The following is a 16,692-nucleotide window of genomic DNA, read 5'->3' on the forward strand; positions in this document are numbered from 1 at the left end:
GGAATTTTTGAAAAGATTTTATTTATTAATTAACTAATTAATTAATTAATTAATGGGAGAGAAAGAGAGCATGAGCAGGGGGAGGGGCAGAGTGAGAAGCAGACCCCCACTGAGCAGAGAGCCCGATGTGGGGTTTGATTCCAGGACCCTGAGGTCATGACCTGAGCCGAAGGGTGGTGCTTAACCACCTGAGCCACCTTGGTTCTCCAATATAATGGAATATTATTCAGCCATAAAAAGGGATGAAATTTTGCTATTTGAGACAACACGGATGGACCTAGAGGGTATTATCCTTCTTGAAATAAGTCAGAGAAGGACAGATACCATATGGTTTCACTCTTACGTGGAATCTAAAAACAAATAAACAGACAAAAAAGCAGAAACAGACCCATAAATGCAGAGAACACACTGATGGTTGTCAGCGGGGAGAAAAATTAGAAGATGGACAAAATGGGTGGAGAAGACAGGAATGCATTGTTGAGCTCACTTCTGCTTAACCTGTCAGCTTCTCTGGTGAGAATGTGGGCACCCCCGCCTACCGGGGCATCTCTGATTCCCCCAACGGTTCATCGTCAGTTTGGTGGAGGTGCATGATGGAAATGAGGGTTTTCCATATTGTGAAGATGATGCATTGTTCTCCGGATGGTTGTCAAGCACTATGGGGGTCAGGGATGGATGGTCCAGCTCCGTGTTGCCCACAGGTGGAGGCTGGCACTCACGCATTTTGCAGGGGGGCACCACTCACAGTCCCCAGGGTGTAGTGTTTTCTTGGCACGTTAATCATGCCTGGATTTCAGCTGGCGTCCTTGAGGTAAACGTTCTCTGGGTCATCGCAATTTTCTCAGCTAAGGTGAGAAGCAGTGTGTGGGGGGGTCTTATGCCCTGTGTTGGGGGTGGAGCTCTGCACACCTGCAGGAAATCCTCTCCCTGGATGACTCAGGCAAAGAAGAGCGTCTAGTGCAGAAACTCACAATGAACTCCCTTTGCCTATTGAGCTTGGTCATGGTGCCCGACCTGAGCAGGAGGCGGGGCCTTGGAACAAGGGAGCATTGATGATGGAGGAGGAGTCAGAGACCGGACTCAGCCCAGAGAGGAAGATTCCAAAACTCTCAAGGTTTTGTTATTTCCTTGGAGGACTGGAGTGTGTCAAAGTGACAAGGGACCCTTATGGTGATGAACCAACCAGTAGGACCTGGTGCAAGGCTATGGAAAATAACCAAGGGCCGTCTTTGTCCATTCATCGTGGCCTCATGTGGGAGGAGAGCACAGAGCCTCCAGCTGAGCCAGGCGGCTGGCTGAAAAAAAATCGTGGCATCAAGGTCAAGGGAAGCTCATAGCGCCACCAAGTCAGGAGCTGGGGAGCTGGGTACAGATGGACGGCAGGGGACCCCCAACTAGATGGGGTCTCTCCATGGGAGCAGGCTCTGCAAACAGCTCAGCTGAGGCCTTGCGGTGACAGCACTTGCTCGGACAAAGTCGCTGGAGTCAACGTTCAGGATGTCCACACCTCAGTGTGTCTGTGGTTTGCAGAGGCGGCTGCTCATTCGGAGACACGGTGAGGACCAAGCAAGCAGACACGATGACCTTTCCTCTTTGCACGTGCAGTTCTGCTGTGACGTAAGCATGGCGCACGCAGGACCAGCCACGGTCCATGGTTCCAGGGAGCAAACTCCAACATCCGTCAGGTTGCGACACATCCAGCCTCCCTGCTCCTGAGCACGTTCAGACCCTCCTCACCAGGTTCTTGGGGTCCATCTTCTCTACGTTGCTGCCTCGGGTGGGGTCCTGCGGCCAGCGGCCGCTGCATCTCCGGGGTGCTTGCTGGAGACACCAAATGGCCCCCACGTCCCACATGGGTGAAATCGGAGCCTGCAGTTGAGCAAGCTTGTCCCGCGGAATTCCCGAACCCATCCACCTGGGCCGCCCTGTCCCTGTGATTCCTCCTGACGCCCCACAAGGCCCCGGATTGTGTCCGACTTCACGGAGGTTTGAGATGTGGGCGTGGAGACTCACAGAGCCTTCCACTCCCGAGTGTGTCTCGTCTACTGGGAGGCCGTCCCCTTGGGAATAGGAACCAGCCGTGTCGTCCTCCCGCGGACCAGTGGGGTGGAGATGAAGTGGTCTCCACCGCCGACACGACACGCAGAAGGCTTCTCTTGGCCCAGTGACTCTTGTCTCGGCTTCTTTAAAAACACGCGTTGCAAACTTCTTAAAAGCATGCATTGCAGTTTCTAAAGACACACGTTGCAAAGAAAATACCTTTTCAAGTTTTAGGTCCATTACCATTTGCTTTTGCAAAACCTCCCAGAGACCCGTGCGTCTCGGGGCTGCTTGTCAGCGCCTCGTGCTTTGTGGTTAAAGAAGCGGGTTCCCAGAATCGCAGAGCAATGTCTCCACCGGGAGGCCCAAGACCAAGGCAGAGAAACCCCGTGAGCCGGGCGGGGTGGGGGGGTTGGAGGGGGGCCCAGGGGGTCACATCTGGGTGTGGTTCCTCCTGTTTTCCTGCTTTTCGGTGACTTGGGGGCGTTTGCTGGTGGTAGTGGAGCACACAAGCAAAACCCCCGCCGCGCGACGGCGCGACCCAGGGGAGGATGCTCGCCCCCTTGTCAACACAGAGTCTGGAGAAGAAAGAGGAAGCACAGGGTTTCCCCCGCCCTCCCCGCCCCAGAGACGCTTGCTCACTGATTTTCATCCTCCAACAAGGACTTTGTGTTGTAGGAATTCCGCAGCTGGGATGTTTGGCTGGGGACGGGGTGTGAAATTGGGGCGGGCGTGCTCTCTGGGTGGGGTGCACGCCCTGTGAGTCATCCTGGGCAGCCCAGCAGGAGGAAGGAAACGGGGGTGAGCGGGTGAATTTGCCGTGCAGACGCATCTTCCGGGGCACAGCACGGCTGCACACCCTCCACAAGGTCTGGGCTCTGGAGCAAGAAGGAAGGAGGTATTTTGGGTGACGTTCCCCCAACGTGGACCCTCGGGGTCTGGCCTACAGCGAGGTCATCCTGGGTGTTAGAAACTGGCCCGTGGGGGGCCCTGGAGGATGAGTCAGGCCTTAGAGCTGCTCAGACCCTCCTCCCGGCGGCGCTGGGCTGCCCCCAAAGCAGGTGACGCCAGTCTGGTGCCAGTAACCCCTCCCTCCCTGGGGACAGTCAGGGGTCCGGCCCGCAAAGCACCCGAGCATGCACACCTGGTGGGCCTCCCTCCCCAGATCCTCCTGCCTTTCCAGTCCCTCTGAACCCCTTTTCTTTGGGATTTTTTTTTTTTTGTGGGGGAGGCTCCATAGCACAGGCGTGATCGAGGAAGTCGTCGCTGGCCATCGGGGGATGGATTCGACGGCCTGCGGGAGTGACTGAAAGCTGCGAATGTCCAGGCATAAGGCAACCAGCGGCCACCCATAGGGCTTCCCCCAAAGTCACCTCCTCCACACAACGATACAAAGACCCAGCCCTTAGGACAACGCAGGGTTCGGGGAGCTCCAGGGCCAGGCTGCGGGGAGTAGGCGCCAATGGTATGCACTTAGCACAAATCACAGTGTCACAGGCGGGCAATTGCCACAAGTGCAAGTAGGTGGCCTGGTTTGCAAAAGGGTGAGCTCGTCCGAGCGTCTGCTTCTGTTCCTTGGAAAGACTGTGCCCTTCGTCCCTCCCCCCCAGGCCAGGGGGCAGGAGGGGGGCCACACGTGCAAGGGGACAGCCAGGCCATCTGTTGCAATGACTCACCAAACCAGCCCTGGGGCCCAGCACAGAAAGGAACGGGTGTGGCCGTGCTCCTCTCACACTCTAGTCCACGGATATTGAAATTCGACTGGCGTTGCTGAAGGACACAGAACAGGCCCCACGGGGAGGCACCTGTGCCCCGCGTGGCAGTGGGTTCCCATCCCGGCCGCCGTATTGTGTGGATGAGAAGCAGATGCGTCTCAGGTCCCGCCCACAAGCACAGGGGGGTCGGACACGAGCACCCACGCTCTCGATCTGTGCGCGCCACACCCGCTCTTTGCAAATCCCCCAGCACCCAGACCTCCTTGCAATAAATAACAGGTGGCTTTTGCACCCCGATTGCAAATTGTGTCGTCGCTTGCAACGAAGAGACGTGATGGATGCTGCAGGATGGCTGCTGAAGGAGCCAACCGTGCAGCCGAGCCAGCGGGAACGGCACTCGGGAGTTTTCTCCACCCAGGCCACCCGCTCCATCCTCCCCGTTGACCCTGCACAGAAGCATCTGTGATGGGAGGAAACAGGTGGGCGCAGACGGGATGTCCTTGTCCGCTTGTCTCTTGCGTCTGTTTCTCAGGACCATACACCGGCGCTGGGGGTCGGAGGACGGTCTCAAGACAGCGGATATTTATTGTCTCGGAGCGCTGGCAGTCGCAAGTCCGAAATGGAGGGATCCGTGGGGACGGATGGAGGTTCTCGGGGTCGATACGTCCATGCCACGGGCTCTGCTCCATTCCTGTGGCCTCGGAGACCAGCCGTGTGTTCGGAGACGTCTTCTTGGAGCACCTGCTAGCCGACACCCGCACCCCCTAAGTCAGGGCTCTGCACGGGACACAGGACATGTAAGTTCATGCAAGAGGACAGTCGGTAGAGGCCGATATCGGCTCCTGTGATACTGCAGGCAGACCACTTGCCACCATCTGCATCCAGAAGATGGAGACCCAGGAAAGCCAGTGGTGTTATTTGCTCTGAATCCAAAGGCCTGAGGACCCGGAGCTCCGCGTGCAAGGGTGACAAGACCAGACAAATGGATCTGCTGCAGCCGAGACAGATGGCAAATCCCTGATTCTCCACCGTTTTCGGTTCAAGTCCGGCCCTCAACACGTGAGGTGAGGCCCCCCTGCATGGAGCAGGGCCATGTGGTTTAATCAGTGCGCAATGCAGTGATGACGGGACCTCCAAGTGTCATGCTGGGGACCAGGCGAGGCTGCAGGAGACCTCAGGGGAGGTTCGGGGGTGCTGCATGAGCCTTCCCAAAAGCCTGGACCTGCCCCCACCACCACCCCATGGGCCTCACTCTAGGCCTCCAGCTGAGCATCCCTGTTTTTGCTTTCCGCTGTCTCTCAAAACGTCAAAAAGTCACATCAAACGCCTTTATCTTCCCAAAGCGCCTTTTCAGATATAGAACCAAGACCATCTCCGCTCCCCGCCAGTGTCATCCAACGGGACAGAATGACGGTTCTGTCCTCAAAACAGGTCCCTGCATAAGGCGTTCCCGTGACATCTGCCCACGACCACTCCCTCCCCACCCGCTGAGAAAAGATAATATTTCAGGTATTTATGGGATATTTCCAACGCCCGTGCAGTTTGGCTTTTTGGGTTTGTTTTGCTTTTTTGTTCTTGTTTTTGTTTTGCAATTTGTTTTTTAAAGCTCAGTTTTTCCAGAAGTAACGCTTACGACATCAGCTCCACTGCAGAGAGGCGGGGAAGGAGGGACTGGCAGCGACAGGAAGCGCGGAGCCTAAGAAAATCAAGTTGTTTGTGTTCCTGTCAAGTTCCCCTGTGCAGTTGAAAAATAGCAAAAAAAAGAAAGAAAGAAAGAAAAATAGCAAAATCACTAAAACCTGACTTGGGAGGGAAATATTCCTGCAAATTCTCCATGTTTTGTGTTCACTCCTCCTGAGCATAGCTTGAAGTGTAGCACGCCTGCTGCTAACGTCATGTTTTATTTATTCATATAGTTCTCTACTCCTGCCCTACTTATTCCACAAAAGTATTTGAGAGGGCTTTCAGAAGTAATGGTTTTATTTTTATTTATCTTTAAAATTTTTTAATAATAAATTTATTTTTTATCGGGGTTCAATTTGCCGACATACAGAATAACACCCAGTGCTCATCCTGTCAAGTGCCCCCGTCAGTGCTTTAGTTTGACATTTTTAATTTTTATTTATTTATTTATTTATTTATTTATTTAGTTTGACATTTTTTAAAGAAAAAATAGCAACATTGTATAAATCAGTACAAGAAATAAGTGGGTTTTTTAATAGGCATCTATTTTTTTGTTAAGATTTTATTTGTTTGAGAGAAAGAGGGCACGTGCAAGAGAGCATGAGCACGGGGAGGAGCAGTGGGACAAGCAGATTCCCCGCTGAGCAGGGAGGCTGATGCGGGACTCGATCCCAGGACCTGGAGGTCATAACTTGAGCTAAAGGCAGACGCTTCACTGACTGAGCCCCCCGGGGGCCCCAGTAGTCGTCTATTGTCAAGAGTTGAGTTTTCTTCATGCAACAAGTCTGAAGGGCAAGCCCCAGGGGAAGGGGTTTCTGTTACCATCCTGTGGCTTCCGAGGCCACCCACTGACCGGCAGGTGTAGCTTGTGTGCTGAGTCTATGTCCCAGGTCCCCAGACTTTGCTTCTAACCTTCTGTACCCTCCAGTCTGTTCTGGGTATTGACGTGTAGGGGTTATGTCAGGTGCTCCTGGGCCTGCTGGCTTCTGGGAGAAGTTGACCAACCTGGGGGAGTTTCAAAAGTCACGTTATGGGTTATACAGTGTCGCCCCAGCAGTGCTCTCCGGTGGAACCCAGGATGAGACCTTGTTTGGAAATAGGATCTTTGCAGATGGGATTAGGGGAACGATCTGAGCTGAGCTCATCCTGGACCAGGTGGCCGTACGTCCAACGACAGGGGTCCTCCCTCGTAAGAGACAGAAGAGGAGATGCAGACACAGAGGAGCCATGTGAGGATGGAGGCGGACACGGGAGGGACACGGCCACCAGCCCGGGACACTGGAAGACGCAGGAGGAACCCTCCCCGGAGCCTCGGGAAAGAGCGCAGCCCTGCCCAACCTGGAGCTCAGCAGCCCTTAGTCTCGACCTTAGACTCTGGTCTCCAGAGCTGGGGGAGGATGGATTCCTGTCATCGTAAGTCCCCAGTTGGTGGGAATTTGTCACCGCTGCCCAAGGAAGCTCATATATAACTGTGCTCTCTTCCCTGAGGCCTCAGGCTGCTGCATTTCCACCCTCGGCCCGTCAGCCATAGTTCCTGACCTGGAGTCCACTCCCCTGCAGCCACTCTGGCTCAAGGCGCCCATCCCTGGCTTCCCCATCCTTGCACGGCGTCTTCTAGCCCTGCTAACACCTGGGGCGCTTGGCTGCGTTCCCTTATCTCTGTCCCCACGGGAGGCGACTGGTAGACCACACGTTTCCTGCTACGTGGCCTGGCTCCTTCTTTTTCCTGGGGACCTTCATCCTTAAGAGCAATTCCTCACACATTTTCAGGTATGGGGTGGTTCTGATGGGGCCGGTTTGATGCCTTCAATGCTTTCACATCCACCCTCATTTTCTGACCCCATAGATGAACCGAAACAATGGAAGCCCTTCTCGTCCCTCAAGGATTCCTAGAAAGCCAGCGCTGGGATTCCTACCCCGTGTGGTATGAAGCAAGAAGACTCTTGAGCATCAATCTCAAAGGGCTCATTCATCCAGTGCCATGGGGGAATTGGGGACCGTGAACCCATCCAGTATTTGTCACAAAACTTAGTATAGAACAGGCGTTCCGTAACTATCTCTTGGTTGGCGCGTAGACGATAAACCCTCAGCCATGCTGCACATAGACAGGAGTTGACGGACACGCGTCACCGTGCGTTGACTTGGTGAGTGTGGAGTCGGGTGGGACGCGTTGTTGCATGAGCAGACGTGTTGATGTCCTGGTTTTGATTTTATACTGTAGCTTCAAGGTAAACGGCTCCGTTGAGGGGCAGCTGGCTTAAACAGGATGACCGGCGCCAGTCGTCAGTCCTTGCAAATTTTCCATGAGTCCATAATTATTTTAAAACAGAAAGTGTTGTATTTTGTGTGTGTGTGTGTGTGTGTGTGTGTGTGTTTCATTGCACAGAAAACGATGGAAAAGGAGTATGCTTTATATTTTGTGGTAGATTTGAGAATCGAAACTCCCTTTGGAATCATGAAATCGCGTCTCTGCCACCAAAAAGCACCGTGTGTGTGTGTGTATCTTTGAGGTCGATTTAGAGCGATTGGTTGTAGAAAAGAGGCAGTTCTACAACAGTGTGTAGCGAGCTTCCTGGTTTTTTTGAAAGCGGGGTTAACCATTTACTAGAATCCATGAGGGGATTGGGATAAACGAATGGGTGTGTAAATACACTTACAGCTCAGAACTCATGGCTAGAATCGCCATTTATTGACTCGCTGATCAAAAGAGCACAGAAGCAGAATGTCCAGGCGTCAGCAGCTCACTGTCCAGGAGGAGACGTGCATTCAGAAAAGAGCTTTTTCAGCGTCAAGTTACAAGTCGACCACCGTGGGTCCCTTTTCTTGGTTTTTATAATAGGGGAATTAATTTGGTGAAAAGACCAAAATAAAAGCACCGCAAATGTGTAGTTGGACAGGATCCCACTTGGATTTGCCAGTACAACAGGAAAAGAGAAAGATGTGGCTTATATTCAGGTAAATGTCCACTCAATCCTTGTGGATGTCTTTATCTGCAGTAAGCAGCTGGTCTTACTCTTATGAGTTTATCGGCGAGATGGAGAGAGACTTGTGTGGTCTTGGTACCCCCCAGCCAGGAACACCCCAGAAGGACACCGTTAGAAGGCGAGAGGGGTTGTTTTTCCCTGTGTACTCATGTCAAAACCTTCCTGTCCACAAGACATATCGCAGGAAACCACCTGGTTTATCAATGATTTATGGCCATCCTGTGGTGTAGAAGGGTCTTCCAACCAACAACCGCCCGCTCTCACCAGCCATCATCCCTGACCACACACACACCAATCCCAGGCCGATTGCTTTACTGAATTCTGGAAAAACCAAGAAAACCGTCAGGAAGAAATGAGGATTTTAGTTTCAGGGGGTAGAGGTAACGACGTAAACGTTGCAAAAAGTTGGAAATACGTTCTTTACTTGGCTCGCAAAGAATGCTGATCTGAACAAGAGATACTTAGTTCCTCCCTTCTTAAGCTCTCTGGGAAGGATCCCCTTCTGTCCACGCTGCAAGTGAAGGCTCTCAGAATCACCCTCTGCAGAGACCTGGGGGATTCCCAGAATTTCCTCCTGTTCCCGAGCCCTCACCCCTATTTTCTGCCTTCGGTTAGCTACCCGTCTGAGCCAAATTCGAGCCGACGTTTATCTGCCTTACAATGTCTCTGGGGTTTCCATTTGCTTCTAGATGAAGATGACACTGCTTGGTAAACATGCAACGTCCATCCCTATCTGGTTCCCGGCTACGTTCCCAGCCAGACCTTCCTACCCTTTCTCCTACTCATCGCGTGCCATAGATTTTTCTCCCCCCAGCATCCACGTCGTTGCTCAAGCAGGGAAACTCTGTAGAATGCATCCCCACCCTTTCTTTATCTGGAAATCCCGCAAGAGTCTTCCAAGACATGGCTTACACGTGACCTCCTTGGTGAGCCATTTCCAATCCCTCGGACACGGCCTTCAATTTCTCTTCCTTTCCGTGATGCTCTGTGCTCACCATCTGTAGAACATCGTATTGCGTAGACTGTAGAGGGTTGTCTAGTGTCCTTCAAGAGGCCCAATGGGTTATCTACTGATAGGTGAAGTAATTAATTCACCTTTACATATTCAGGATCTAGAACAAGATCCTCAACGTGCCACGTGCTCAACTAACGTGTGCTGGATAAACGGACCTAACTTTCACACAGTCTCGCATTAGATGCTGGAGCATGCTTGGGCCGGCCGTGCCACTGTGCCGCACACGCTACGGATGTCTCTGTCCCGTGTCCGCTTACAGAACCTTACCATTCCCCATCTCTTGAAATTGGCCATGTATTCGTGGCTACTTTCACAAAGAGACACCGTGTAAGGGATGACTTGGTTTTCTCTCTCTCCTTCCAGAAGCTCACTGTTGGAACCCAGCCGTCACCATGCGAGGAAGCCACGTGGAGGTGCTCTCTGTGACCGTCTCCTCACACTTCTCAGCTGGGGCCGATTGCACGGGCTGGCAATCCGTCCACTTGGACCTGCTGTCAGAAGGGGGCTCCATGCTTGGCTTAATGCTCGGTTGCCGCCACTTTTGAAATTCTTTTTTTTTTTTTTTAAGATTTTACTTATTTATTCATGACATAGAATAAATATCAATAATAATTGACACTGCTCACAGCCTATTAGGAGAGACTCGGAGACACACAAATAAAGAGACCTAAATCAAACAGCTCTTGTGCCATGGTCTGTGTTTCGGGAAACTGTCGGACAACTCCGTCTGGCCCATCCCCATGACCATCATGGCCTATGTTTGTCATGGGGAACAGCCCACTCCAGGTCCCAGACGCAGTGCTAGCAGCTCACACGGACTGAGACCTACAAACAAACAGGATTCATGCTTCCACTGCAGTTCAGTACTGTCCCCTTATCTGTACTTTGGGAAGCAGATAATCTTCTGGAGGGATCACCAGAAGGTCAGCAGTAGCCTGACGCTAGGTCACAGCGCCTGTGTCGACCACATCACTTCATCACGTGGACATTGTATCCTCTGACGTCATCCCTAGAAGGAGAAGGGTGAGTACAGAAGAGTAAGATATTTTGAGGGAGAAAGACCACGTTCACCTACCTGTTATCATGGTGTTCTAATTGTCCTATTTTAGGATTAGTTATTGGGTTTTGTTGTTGTCGTCGTTTTTCCTTTGTTTGCTTTTTAAGTCGGTTGTACGCACAGCGTGGAGCTCAACAGAGGGCTTGAATTCACGATCCTCAGATTAGGACCTGAGCTGAGTTCAAGAGTTGGATAGAGCCACCTAGGTGCCCCCGATTAGTTCCTCTCAACCTCAGACTGTGCCTGATCGATACAATAAACTTTACCAAAGGTGTTATGTTTAGGGAAAAATATAGCATCGGTAGGGTTTGGTGCCATCTGCAGTTTCAGGCATGCATTTGGAGCCTTGCAATGTGTCCCCTGGGGATGAGAGGATACTCCGCCCCCCCCCTCCGGAAGATTGATTTGCTCTTTATTCTAAGCCAGATGGACTAACCACGAGCTTTAGCTCCTTCGACAAAGTTTGTTACATTATGCAGCTTCACTACATCTTTTGATTTTTGCAGAGGACCCAACTTACGCTACATTTAAGAGGGGAAAAATGTGTATACACCTAAGGATCACACATGAACTTTTTGCCAAATTAATTAAATTGCTGTTTTTAAAATAGAATGGACCACGGACGGGCACAGACCGTGAAGTTTCTAACGTAAAAACTCTGGTTTACAACACATCGTATATCTTTGGCTGCTGTGAACATTCTGAGCAAAATGCCAGTGGTTTGGAGGCAGCCAAGAGGTAGTGAGGTACAAACAGCCTGGACTCAGAATCAAAAAGTCTTGGTTCTAATCCCAGCCTACCGCTCATGAGCTCCACCGGCCCAGGCAGTTTCCTCATCAACTGAAGTGGGCTATTCAGTCCAATATCCCTACTTCATTGTTTCCTGGTGTGGAAGTAATAATATATATGGCACAAGGATGTCTGGTAAAAGGTACACTTGTTTGTCCATCCATCGATCCATCGAGCCTTCCATCCATCCATCCATCCATCCATCCATCCATCCATCCAACCAACCACTGCTCAATCCACCCAACCAGCTATCTTCATTTGTCATCCATCCATCCATCCATCCCTCCATCCATCCATCCATCCATCGACTGTTCAATCTACCCAACCACCTTCATTTGCCATCCATCCATCAATCAATCCATCGAGCCTTCCATCCATCCATCCATCCATCCATCCATCCAACTATTGTTCAATCCACCCAACCAACTACCTTCATTTGCCATCCATCCATCAATCAATCCATCGAGCCATCCATCCATCCATCCATCCATCCACTTTAACTATCTATCCATCCATCTACTTATGCATCAATCCATCCATCCATCCATTCCCCCACCCATCTATCCACTCACTCATCCATCTACCCATCTTCCCACCTACCATTCTACTGACTCAGGAAATTTCTCTTGAACATGTGTTCAACAGGTACCAAGTATGATGCCCAGACACCTCTTAGCTGTTTGCCCATAAGGAACTCATAGCAGGTCTCCACTATAGACTGGGCTCGACCTCTGGTAACAAAGGCCAGAAAGAAAAAAAAATGGTTTAAATAAGACTGAAGCAAATATGACTTTTAAAAAAAGATACGATGAGAATTTGCTTCTCTTTCCCATAAATGCAGTCAAGAGAGTCAGATTAGGGCTGGTATGGCCATTCTGCAGTGCGACCAACAACCACAGCTGTTTTTTCCCTCTATGTTGTATCATCCTTCAAGAGGGGCTCCCATCTTCTAGGTTACCTCCTTCTCCAGGCTGGCTGCTGGGGCTACAGGTATCATTTTAGTATTCCAGGCAAGGACAAGACAAAGCAGGGAGAGAACTAAAAGAGCCCCTTGCCATCCATCCATCCATCCATCCATCCATCCATCTTTTAAGGAACTTTTCAGAGATTTTCTCCAACAATTTCTGCTTACATTTATTTTTTTGAGCAGAACTTACTTTTTGGCTATATCCAGCTGCAAGGGAGAATGAGGAAATTGTCTTTTAGCTACCATATTGCCAACATCAATAAAATCGAAGTCCCTTATGGAAAAATGTAGAAGGGATATGGGAAGGACAATGTGTAGTCTTGCATGTATAGAAGGTGAATGGATCAATGGATGGATGGATGGAGGTGTACATACAAACGTACGTGTGGACATTTATAGCCATGTGTACTCTGTGCACGTGTCTGTGTGTACGCATGTGCCCTTGTAGGATAAAGGTAATGATAAGAAAGCTTCATTATCTAAATGCTCAGCCCCTCGTGGCAAGCTCATTTTTGTTTTGCTTGCATTCAATCACGTAATTAAGCATCTGAAAGGCAGCCTCTGTGTGTTGGGCTCTCAGCCAGGTGCTGAGATAGAATAAAAAATGAGACTGCTCAAAGACTTTGGGGAGACTCTGATAAACATAAATAAATACACGTAAATCAAGGGCTATTAAAACTAAACACTGCTCTCTGAGGCAGGGCCATAGCTGCTTGATTTCACGGCTGCATCTCTTAGAGAGGGCCCTCAGGTGGTTGTTGAGGGGCTGAGTGTGCTAAGGAATCAATGAGAAGAGGGCTCCCAAGGAGCTTGGGGGAGACGAGGCTGAGGACGGGAGCAGGAGTTGTGTAGGTGGGGATTCAGAGGAGGGACATGCTGAGGGGCTTTGCCCTGGTGAATGCACCTGGCCCAAAGGTCTAGTGCTGCCCAGGCTCAGAGATCAAAAATTAAAGTTTGAAAGTGCAGTGGAGCTGATGTGATTCAGGGTAATCTATAGGCACCAGATTGCAAATGTGTGATTTTCACTGACTAACCGGGAATAATTCACATATTAGGAGATAGTCTGGTGGATAAGATTTGGTGTGACTAGAAGCTAAGAAGATCCATCCATTCACCCATCCATCATCCATCCATCCATCCCTCTATCCATCCATCCCTCTATCCTTCCATCTATTCATCCATCCATCCGTGCATCATCCATCCATCCATCCATCCATCCATCCCTAAATCCTTCCATCTATTCATTCATCCATCTGTGCATCATCCATCCATCCATCCATCCATCCTTCTATCCATCCATCCATCCATCCATCCATCCATCCATCCATCCTTCTATCCATCCATCCATCCATCCATCCATCCTTCTATCCATTCATCCATCCATCCATCCATCCATCCCTAAATCCTTCCATCTATTCATTCATCCATCTGTGCATCATCCATCCATCCATCCTTCATCCATCCATCCTTCCATCCATCCATCCCTCTATCCTTCCATCTATTCATCCATCCATCTGTGCATCATCCATCCATCCATCCATCCATCTATCCATCCATCCATCCAACCATCCATCCATCCATCCATCCATCCAACCACCCATCCATCCATATATGCATCCTTCTTTCTTTCCATCTTATTCACAGGTACTCTGGATTATGTCCAGGTGCTGGGGTTTCAACATATCTTTTGGGGGGGAATCCACAACCCATAACACACGGTGTCAGCTCACAGACTGGGAAAGGTCCAAGATGAGTTAAGTAACAGCACAGTACAGTTTGATGAGCAACCCCTCGCTCTGAAGGAGCCCAGCTTGCTAGTGACCACACTCGGGTGTCCCTTGATGTCTTGCGGTGGACACCCTGAATGCTTTGCTAATATCCACCCACTGCTGTTAACAGTTCACAACTGTCCCATCCAAACAAGTCTCCCGGCTGGAGGCGAGCTGCCAACCCTAACAATTATACCTGTATCTCATAAATAGAAATTTTAAAAAAATTTTAAAAAAAAGGGATCAGCAGCAGTTTGGCACCTGCCTTTGGCCCAGGGCACGATCCTGGAGACCCGGGATCGAATCCCACATCGGGCTCCCGGTGCATGGAGCCTGCTTCTCCCTCTGCTTATGTCTCTGCCTGTCTCTCTCTCTGTGTGTGACTATCACAAATAAATAAAAATTAAAAAAAAATTTATACCTGTATCTCCATATCCACTCCCTAGGGTGCAATGTGGGCTATGGCCAATGAGCGAGCGGCACAAGTGGACAAAGAGCTGCTGGCCCTCTTGGTTCCGAGAGGTACGGTCCACACCCTAGAGTGTCTGGCGGGGTGAGGTTAAGAGTCATCCCCAGCTAACACAAACGCCTGGCTTAGCTCCTTCTCTTGCGTTCCCCGGTCCACACTTTCCGGGACCCTCCCTCGACAACCCATTTGTGAGCGGGTCCTCATCCCTTCTGTGATCATGCATGCACCTCCAGCTTCAAAGTCACCTGGCTTTGGGGTTTTGGGTTTTGGGTTTGGGGTTTGGAGAAGACACCACTTGGGGAAATTGCAAGTAAAACCCTTCCTTTTCCTGTTCTTTGGCTTGGTGGTGTCTTTTGGCTCCTTGGGCCCCAAGGAGGCACCACCCCATGTTGGGTTGCAGTGGGGACAGAGTCTCCCCCCTCCAGGAGATGGGGACAGCCCCCAGTCTCCTGCAACCCCAGAAAGGCCTCCTTTAGGGACTCCTCCCTAGACAGATTTCCCTCTCTGCAAACTTTTCTTCTGACCGCAGAGGTTCTCTGCCGCCCTCACGCCCTCCGTGCATCCCGTCTTTGCTGCTCTGCTTTTGTAAGTTTCCTTTTCTCCGTCTGTTGGGTGCTTGGGGTCCCCGTTGAGATCCATTTTCCATGTCAGTAAACAGAGCCCCGTGCTCAGCAAAGGATCCTCCCTAGAAGGTGGGAGACGGGCTAGTCCGTAGGCGTGTGCACGGGGACTGTCAAAAATGCTAAGACCTCCATCCTGTCCCGAGTTGGAATCAGTAGGACACATTCGGCAGAGCAAGAAGCCCGTTCCAAAGGCGCTCCCTCTCCCCCTCCCTCTCTAGATCACACCTTACGACCTTCAAAGACGTGCTCTGTGGTGCTTGCATACAGCTCCTGAGGCCGCTTCAATCAATGTCATCTTTATTCTGGAGCTTCGAGCTTCTGGATGTCAGAGCAACTGCAAAAAATGATGGAAATTTTTATTTTGAGCCAAGGAAGGTAGCCCTTAAAAAAAAAAAAAAGGCAAAAGTCAACTGCATGAATTAGAAAGAGAAGTCTTCAGAATGCCTGTGGGTATGAACATAAATTAATGAAAAAAAAAAGAAAGAAAGGAAGTCAAGGCCTGGCATTCACTGCGCAAGTGACAAAGCATATTTATTCTCGCTGGTGATGGGGATCGAGTCTCTCCGGGATAAAACGGACGCTCAGCCTGCAGAATGTGCTGGAACATTAAGGGTGGTGCGAACAGGGCAGCTGTAGCCGTGGTGCGGCCCGAGGGACAGAGGTGAAAGATTGTTCAGGTTGAGGTTCTATTCTGAAGGTGACAGGGCTGAACTGGAAACTTCCCTGGGTTGGGGAGGGCTCTTTGGATTTTGACTTTGGCACAAAGCATGTGGTTTCCTTCATGCTGCTGCCCTCCTCAAGGTGACAGAATGGCTGCAGCAGCCCCAGCAGCCCCTTGCTGCTCCAGAAGACCCTCCTGTTTGCCGTGGCCTGGGGTCCACACAGTCTCTACGGGTCCCAAGGCTGTGGCCAGGGAGGAGGGAGGTGCGCGCTGGCAGAGTCCAGGCTGCATGGAGGGGCAGGTGCAGAGAGGTGTCTAGACGGCAGGCGTGGGGGCTGAGGGCAGGTGGTCTCTGGCTGGGCGTCAACTCAGGTTGACTTCAGAGGCAGATTATTGGGTTTTCCTGAGAAATGATTCCATTGTCTTCATGGTTCTGAAAGCACAATCTTATCACCGGGTTTCCGTTGGCTGTTAGAAAACAGGATACCTCCGTGCCTCCAGGTGTGTGTGGTCAGAAGGCCTCTAGGTGTCTACGGTCAGAAGGCCTCCGCAGGTGTGTGGTCAGAAGGCCTCCAGGTGTGGGGCAGAAGGCCTCCAGGTGCGTACGACCTGAAGGCCTACAGGTGTGTGTGGTCAGAAGGCCTCCAGGTGTGGGGCAGAAGGCCTCCAGGTGCGTATGGCCAGAAGGCCTACAGGTGTGTGTGGTCAGAAGGCCTCCACAAGTGTGTGGTCAGAAGGCCTCCAGGTGTGGGGCAGAAGGCCTCCAAGTGCCTATAGTCAGAAGGCCTCCAGTCCAGGTATGTGTGGTCAGGCGGCCTCCAGGTGTGTATGGTAGAAGGCCTCCAGGTGTGTGGTCAGAAGGCCTCCAGGTGTGTACGGTCAAAAGGATTCCACAAGTGTGTGGTCAGAAGGCCTCCAGG

The 16,692-nt window shown here is 51.0% G+C and overlaps 1 long non-coding RNA gene across 1 annotated transcript; it reads left to right on the top strand.

Annotated features, from left to right (window-relative positions):
• The first annotated feature begins 6,564 nt into the window (after window positions 1–6,564).
• On the top strand, window positions 6,565–15,807 carry LOC140629073 (uncharacterized). The gene is made up of 5 exons (XR_012026939.1): window positions 6,565–6,851; window positions 7,285–7,582; window positions 9,801–10,460; window positions 14,466–14,541; window positions 15,330–15,807. It is a non-coding gene; the product is annotated as an uncharacterized lncRNA (long non-coding RNA).
• The last annotated feature ends 885 nt before the right edge of the window (window positions 15,808–16,692 follow it).

This window comes from Canis lupus, chromosome Y, assembly GCF_048164855.1.
Source record: "Canis lupus baileyi chromosome Y, mCanLup2.hap1, whole genome shotgun sequence".
Classification (NCBI taxonomy): Eukaryota; Metazoa; Chordata; class Mammalia; order Carnivora; family Canidae; genus Canis; species Canis lupus.